The following is an 8432-nucleotide window of genomic DNA, read 5'->3' on the forward strand; positions in this document are numbered from 1 at the left end:
GCAAATGGGTGATATATGATTAACATAACTTTGAAATTACTGAAACAAAACAAGAATCTTTTAAGTTTCTTGGGATGCAAAAATACAACATTTAAACCTTTTAATCTATTTTTAAAGGCACTTAATTCAATAGAAACTTATTTTTAAATCTCAATTTTAATTACAACAATTTGCTAATTTATAAACAATACAATTTACAAAACTTCTAATTTTTTAAATTGTTTAATTAAAACTCTCTCTTTTTCTTATCCTTCTCAAAAATGTCCAGCTTTCTGTTGTTCTTCTTTTGTTTTGTAGTTTTACTTTCCGCGGTTTCATTGAAGTAACTGTTACTTGTTTCAGCGGTGGTTGCCATGGCGACAGCGTACTGCCGTGTGTTTTCCTGAACTGGGCTGTGCCGGGCTACTTTTTAAATCTGAGAAAAACTCTGAAAACTCCAACTGCATAAACTCATAATTACTTAAAACACAAAATTAACTTCAAAAGGGTACATAAACACCTTTTAAAAACTCAAGAAATCATGACTTTGTAGCAAACTCACTATTAACCCAGCGCTTCTTCCTGGGGGGGGGCGGGGGGGGGGGGTGCTGAACCGCTCGTGTCTCCTTTACAGTTAGAACTCAACTGGTCAGCTACTTCCTGCTTGCCGTGCCTTTTCCTTGGGCCCCGACTACCACCCCTGTGGGCAGGCCGTTCCCTCCCCCCTGGCTCCACTCCGCCTCCATCCCACCTTTCCCTCCGCCCCTCACTCCAGGCTCTAACCCGCCCTTTGCCACCCCTGGTTTCCACCGCCTTCGCATTCCAAGAATTCTGCACATATCCTCTGCTTTCTTCTCTACATTTCTTATCTCTCTCGACTCCCCAACTGTGCCCATCTTCCAAGGCCAGCTTCTGTTCTTTGTTAAAGACATACTTTTCCCGCTCTATAACATTTTTCTCAGCGCCATCTTTAAGTCCAAGGGGGGATGTGTCTCCCCTTACTTTCTTTGCTACATTTCTGGCTTCTTCTGTTAAATTTTCCCAAAAATCTCTTGCTTTCTGTTGCCCTTCTGAGAGCAGCTCAGGGTTTGGGGTTTTAGGAGGCATATCATCCTCCTGTGTCCCCTTCTCAGCTGAGCTACTCTCATCTGGGGATTCTAAAGTTTGTGTTGTAGCACTCACCCCTAGTTTTGGGGTGACCAACAGACAGCTTTTTGCTGCTGTCCAGGTTTCCTGTTTCAGTCTAGCTTTTTTCAAGGCCTTAACGACCTTCCCCCACGACTTAAAATGTTTCATATTACCAGAATCTACAGTTTCATTAGCCAGAGCTCTGGTACATTTCTCCCACACCTCAGGGTGAAGAATGTCCACTGGCTGTTCTATAATACCGATTTGTAAAAGCTGTGTAACAGCAAGCATAAAATCCTTAGATTTACAGTCTACACCCCACTGTTTATATAGTTCAGATACGACCTTTATCCTTGGGTCCATCGTCGTTCAAGATGCAGGGACGTCTCCCTCGTCTAGGAAAGGTCCAGCCTGTCCTGACCGCTGCTCCTGTTTTTTCAGGGATTCCTCGCTTTCCGGATTTTTTCCCACTTTTCTTCCCGGGTTTCGGCACCAATTGTGGGTTTTCCAAGCAAGGCTAACACCCTTATTCCAGGAGCCAGCCCGTGGCCTCTCTCCAGGGCCACCCTGGCCAGTCTACCCACAAGACATCAATATGATGGATGGCGAAGCAATGGCGTTTATTGCAGGGGAATTTGACAATTTATAACCTAGGGTCATTGTGTTACTCCCATCTACATACGTCACACCTAAGTGCTATTGGCTAATTGCAGGTTTTGCTATCCTAACAGAGAGGGGTGGGTTTCTAGCTTTCTCGTTACATCCCGAGTTCTTCCGCAGCGCAAGGCCTTAACTACAACAGCCAACCATCTACTGGACTGTATTAGCAAGACTGTAGCAAACAGGATGAGAGAATTTATTATTCTCCTCTAGTTGGTACTTTTGAGTCTGAATCTGGAGTACAGTGTGCATTTTGGGGCTCCTCATTCAAGAGGAGGAAGACATTGAAAATAATGAAATTAATCCAGTGGAGGAACACCAAGATGATGAGAGGGCTGGAGCCTAGGGCATACAAGAAGAGACTGAGAACTATGGGTTGTTTTTCTTCTCAGCTATTTTTTTCATAAGATTTTTTTCCTAAAAACAGAAGGCAAAAGGGATGGGTTATCTTATTACTGTCTATAAATGTCTAATGGGAGGGTATAGAGAAGACAGAGCCAGACTCTTTTCAAAGGTGCAGTGATAAGACAAGAGGTAATGGACAAAAGTAGTAACATGAGAAATTCCTATTATATATAATGAAAAACCCTTTCCGTCATGAGGCTGGCCAAATATTGAGAGATTGTCCAGACAGATGGTGGAATCTCCATTCTTGGATATACTCAAAGCTCAGCTGGACAAGTCCCCAAGCAACCTGGTCAAATTGGTCCTTCTTTGAGCAGGAGGTTTGACTAGATGACTTACAGAAGTTCTTTCTAACCTAAATTATTCTATGATCCTCTGATCATCCTTCTCTGAGTAGACAGACTAGATGGCTTCCTGTTCTCTCTTCCAAGCAAAATTATTTTATTATTCTAGAGTAATGGAAGACTCAAGGAGTGATCTCCTGTAATCATTGCTTCAACCTCAAAGGATCCATAAGTGCAGATTCTACAGACAGTAACTCTAGGTATTTAACACAGGTCCCCTGCCTCTGATAAAAGGATTACACTCTCTGGATACCTCACACACAAGGAGGGAAGTCCAGAGCTGAGTAGTGCAACAGTCATCCTTCTTGACCAAGAAAAAGTTCTCTGATATTTGGGAACCTGCTTCCTTACCAAGTCACAATTGGATTGCAGCTCCTTTGTACCACCTCAGCATTACTGAGAGCTCGTGACTGAACTAGAAAATCTAGTCACAGAACTCAACTTCTCCAGGCAACCTACTACCTCCAGCTGCTTCCCAGTAGAGCAGACATGGTAGTCATAACTGGAAATTACCCCAGTTTTCCTGAAGGGTGCCTGGAGTTCCACCACTGATGTTGCTAGTGAGAGGAATGACGGATTTGTCTTTACAAAGAAGCTGTGGGTCTGCTGGTAAATAAAACTAGCACTGAGAGATAAAAGAAACAATGGGAAGGATTCCACTGGTTGATGAATGGAAAAAAAAAAAGATATTTACCTTTACAAACAAACTGTAGGTTTGCTGGTAAATGAAATTGGATATTGAAAGATGAAAGAAACAATGGGGAAAAACCATAAATTCCATAAGAATTAAAAATTAAGAGGGAGGGTTATACATTAGAGGGGAATCTTAGGTATCAGGCATTCCGGGAAGTCTGTACCTCTCAAGTACCTCAGCCAATGGGGAAAGAGAGAGGGGCATGCGACCGGGAAATTAGGATGCCCTGGAGGCTGGCATTTTTTAAAATGTCATAACCCATGTGTTCTCAGACTGCCCTGTAATTGGACAGAAGAGCAAGTCACTCCTTTCATTTTACCTGGAAAAATGTCAGAACCAGCAACCCCTCCTACTACATGCAGAGAGGCTGCCATTTTCTTTCAGCCATCATTTTATGGCAGGGAGCCATCATTTTTGATTCCACCATAGTGTTCTCAGACTCCCCTGTGATTGCCTGCCATTGACAGAGGTGAGCAAGGTTGCCACAGCTCGATGCCCCAAAAGCCTAACTAGTAGCAAAGTTAATAATATATTCCCAATAGGCACAGACACATGCACACACATAAACATACATATACCCACAAATATATGCATATATGCACAGCTAGTCATACAGATTAACACAGACAGACTGTTGGGGGTTAGGCTTTTTCTTCCTTTTGTTCCTTTTTACTTGTAGAATTTTTCCCATAAGTTGCTAGGAAACCTTAACAACTGTGTACTTAAGAAAACAAAGAAGTGGCCAAACCTCAGGAGAGGAGGGCATCTGGTGGCACTGGAAGTTATTCTCCCAGGGGGGAAAGACCTTGAGAATTGGGCAGGTAAAGGGTGGGGCTGGGGGAAGCAGCTAGCTTGCTCTCTCTCTGGGCTTCAGAGGAGGATGGTTTGACTTCTGTCTGAGGGATAGGAATTCACTGTCATTGCCATAACCTGTGACAGCTATAGCTGATCTATAGCTGCACAGATAATTTGGCCATGACAGACAGCTTAGCTCGTTAGGGAATTGAGAAAAACACATCCCCAGGTATGAAAGTGATTGGCTGAATTCAAGCTCAAACAAGGGAACCCCAGCCAATCCCTATGAATCATGGATGCACACATATCATTGGTCAAGTGAGCTGGGCGGTACTAAGATCACAACCAATCATGTTTTTAAGCCTGGGGAATTCAAAGTCCCTATATAAAGGGCTGCCCCTCAATAAACATTGGCTGTTGCTGCACGATCTTGGCATGTCTATGTCGCATTCCTGTCTCTGTCATCAGTGACATCAACCCAGCCTGGAGCTGCTTCTTTTTCTGTGGGGTGAGCCTCTGCTGTGAGAGCATCCACTGATCTGGGACCTTATTATCACCTACCTCACTAAAAGAGGGACCTATCACCATCTGCTCTGGTGCCTGGGGTCCTGAGCTTGCCTCTCCCTGCCCTGCTCAGAGCCAGGCTGCTACTGCCCCGCCCTCGCTGCTTCTTCAGCACTGCTCTGTGTTTCTCTACACTGTAGCCCTGCACCCCCTGCCTGCCGAGATGTCCTACCATCCCAGCTTGCTGCTTCAGGGAGTCCTGCTGGGGCACCGATATTGACTGGCCCAAGGCTTTGTGAAGCAAAGCCTCTCTTCCACCCATTCCCATCTCAGCTGAGCCGCCATTACCACATCCTCCTCCAAGCCTGCGCCACAGCGCCCCCTGCAGCTGCAGGGGAATCATTGCACCTGCCCTGCCCACCAGGAGTCAACAGCGCCCCAGACAGCTGAGACTGTAACTGCACCGGAGGGGAAAGTACCTGCAGCCGAGAAGGTGGTTACTGGTTTCCTGGTTCTGTTTGTTGTCACTGCCATTGTTGTTTGTTTGCTTTATTATACATACTAGTGAAGAACTGTTATTCCTTTTCTCATGTCTTTGCCTGAGAGCCCCTTAATTTCAAAATTATAATAATTCAGAAGGAAGGGGTGTACATTTTCCAATCCAAGGGCTCCTGCCTTCTTTAGCAGACACCTGTCTTTCAAACCAAGACAGACACATTCAGCTCTCACAAAAACACAGCACCATTTGCCTTATCCTGGTCCCATGTCTGTCTGATCAGGGTGAATCACAGAATCATACAATCATTTTGTTTGGAAAAGAACTCTAAGATCATTCAGTCCAAATGTAAATTCATTGTTCAGGCTGAAACCCACCAAGATGAGTCAACACTGGGAGCCCCTTTTGGACTGAGGGACCGCTGCCTAGGGGTATGGGATACATTATGGACTGCAGGTGAAGAACATTTGGGGATTGCATGGGATTTTTACGGGAGAAACCAAAGGTGGGGAAACAGAGAGATATAAATAGATTCAGAAGAACAAGCGTGGAAAAACAGAGGGAACAAAGGGATTAAAAAGGCCAGTCACACAAAAAGACTTACTGGTCAGTACACTTGTCTGACCATGCAGAAGATGCTGTTTAGGTATCCCCCAGCTTCAGAGTCAGATGCTGTCTGATGAATACTTTCTTTAGACAAGTTTTTCACACCCACCTGTGTGAATACTGAAGCATTATAGAGTGAAGTTACCAATTATATCACAGTAGCATTGGTTTTACTTTTTTGCATGGGCTGAAATGAACAAGTTTCATCTTCACACGCTACTGGTAGAGCTACAGATTACACAAAGACTCCTGTTCCAATTAGTGGATAGAAACTGTTTTTCTCTAAAAGATAGAAGTGTACAAATATATTGAGTTCTATATGTGAACAAATTGTGCATATATCCATTTCTATTCTGGTATAATTATATTTGTAGGAGTCTAGAAATGCAGGGACATTTCTCTGTCTATACAGTTCTTTAAAAAATACATCAATCATATATAATATTGACAAAAAGGCTTCCAAATATCCCTGAGCAAGCCAGAGTTTGTAAGAAATTAATTAGAAAGTAAAAAAAATGTTTCTTTTAACACATAGGTGAAAATACAAATTTTAAGAAGGTTTCACACGTGGAGTAAAGATGGAAGAAAAAGGGTGTAGTATTTAATCCTTCTTCTTCCTTCTTCTCCATGCTTCTGCATTTTATAGAAGCACAATGAATGATTAGTTTAAAGTTAGTCACACTTTTAATTACGTGAGTAGATATAGAAAACTTATTTGTTGAGATATAATTACAATACACGTGTCAGTAGTTAATAAGATAAAAATTAGTATAAAAGTGAAAAAACCGTGTAGTTCGAGGCCATTTTGTATCATTAGTATGAGATGAGCCAGGCTGTAGTGATTTGAGCTTGTGCAGCTAGTCTGGATAGACCTGACAAGTTTTTGTAAGGATCCTTCAATAAACACAAGAAACCAGAATCTAATGAGCCCGGGAGTTTTCTTCGAATAATAAGGACTGAGATAAGTGGGACTCCCCACGAGGGAGGATCCCAAGAAAATTCAGCCCAAAGGAGGCTGAGAGACTAGAGAAAAGTTATATCCACAAAAAATTCAGCCCAAAAGAGGCAAGAAGAGAGAAGTTACAATATTCTCTTACTATTCACTACCAATTTTTAAACTTTCATATATGCTTGCTTAACCTTCAATTCTCTCAACATTTAACCACTTAAGTACAAGTAAACACCTAGTTGGTTTCCCTTCTGTTTTAAACTTTTTACTTTCTTGGTTTTCTTTTGTTAGTTATGTCAGGAAAATTAATCCACAAACACCAGAGGTTTATGTCCAAAAAGGAGACAGACGAGTCCTTTTACTTTATTCGAATAAAGGGAGAGGCCATGGGGCATTCCCCTGGGGTCTCTCAAATTTTTGGAGGGCGCAGCCTCCTTTTTATCCTAATTCCCGGCCGTTTGTCCCTTCTCCCTTTCCGCATTGGCTGAGGTACTTGAGAGGTACAGGCTTCCCGGAACACCTAATACTTGCGATACCTTCCCCCCCACCCCCAATGCATAATCCCTTCTTAACTTTTATGGAATTCATAGTGTTCTTTCAGTGCCTCTTTGATCTTCTACTGGAATCCATCCCATTGTTTCTGTTGTCTCTCACTGATAGCTACACCTTATCAGCTGACCCACAGCTTGTTTGTAAAGACAAGCTCATCATTCCTCTCAGTTATATATTTGTTTAAAAGAATATTATCAAAACCAAAAATTTTACCACTGGGTTTGGTAGTTTCTTTTCAAGTTGCTGTTCTTCAAAGGATCACACAGTAAAAAAAACCCAGAAATGTTTACCAAGGCCATTAAGTTTTTATACTTTGGCTTTGACTGTTTGTTGGGGGTTAGGTGTCCTTCCTTTAATTCTGGCTCACCTATGGAATTCTTACCCATTAGTTGCAGGGGAAAACCTGATTGCTGGTACTGAGTAGATGCTTGAGAAACACAAAGAGTTCGGCTGGGCCCAGGAGGGAAGGGGGGCAGGAAAAAAGAGAGGGCGGGGGCAGCTTGCTGGTTTCTTCAGCTTCAGAGAAGGACACTTGCTGGGAGCTGTTGCGGCAGAGAGAAGGGAATTCGCCATCACCCGAATGGAACTGCTGCTTCTTCTTCCTTCTTTGTTGGTGGGCCTCACACCCCCTGCCCTGCCAGGACGTGCAGCAGTGCCAGCCACCGCTGTGGAGCTGCTGATACACCTCATCCACCAGCCCGGGATCTCTGCTCATTCCTGCCATTCCAGTTGGGTGTTCCTCAGAGCCCTGCAGGAGCACTGGGACTTGACCTCCCGAGGGGGTTTGTGAAGCAAAGCCTCTCCTCCATCCTTTCCTGTCTCAGCCAAGAAGGCTGTCATGGGGTCCCTGGTTCTGTTTTGTTGTTAATGCTGTAGTTATTGTTGTTTGTTTGCCTTGTTGTACATACTAGTAAAGAACTGTTATCCCTATCCCCAGATCTCTGCCTGAGAGTCCCTTGATTTAAAAATTATAATAATTCAGAGAGAGGAGGGGTCTACATTTTCATTCCAAGGGAGGCTCCTGCCCTCCCTAGTAGACACCTGTCTTCCAAAACCAAGACACTGATGAATATTTCATGGGAAAGTCTACATGACACCAGACCTGCTGATGTCAGATGGGGTGCACCCGTCTCAAAGGGAGAAAAGGATCTTTTCACAGGAGTTAGTAGGGCTCATTGAGAGAGCATTAAACTAGATCTCAAAAGGGAAAGGCAGAAAAACACGGTTGCTAGAGTTAAGTCTGAGGGCAGCTTACCAGTGTTTGAGGAAGAATGGTGAGCCAGTGAGATCCTTTGGTCTGCCATCTCAGTGGAAGTAAGG

Source organism: Poecile atricapillus, chromosome W, assembly GCF_030490865.1.
Source record: "Poecile atricapillus isolate bPoeAtr1 chromosome W, bPoeAtr1.hap1, whole genome shotgun sequence".
Lineage (NCBI taxonomy): Eukaryota > Metazoa > Chordata > Aves > Passeriformes > Paridae > Poecile > Poecile atricapillus.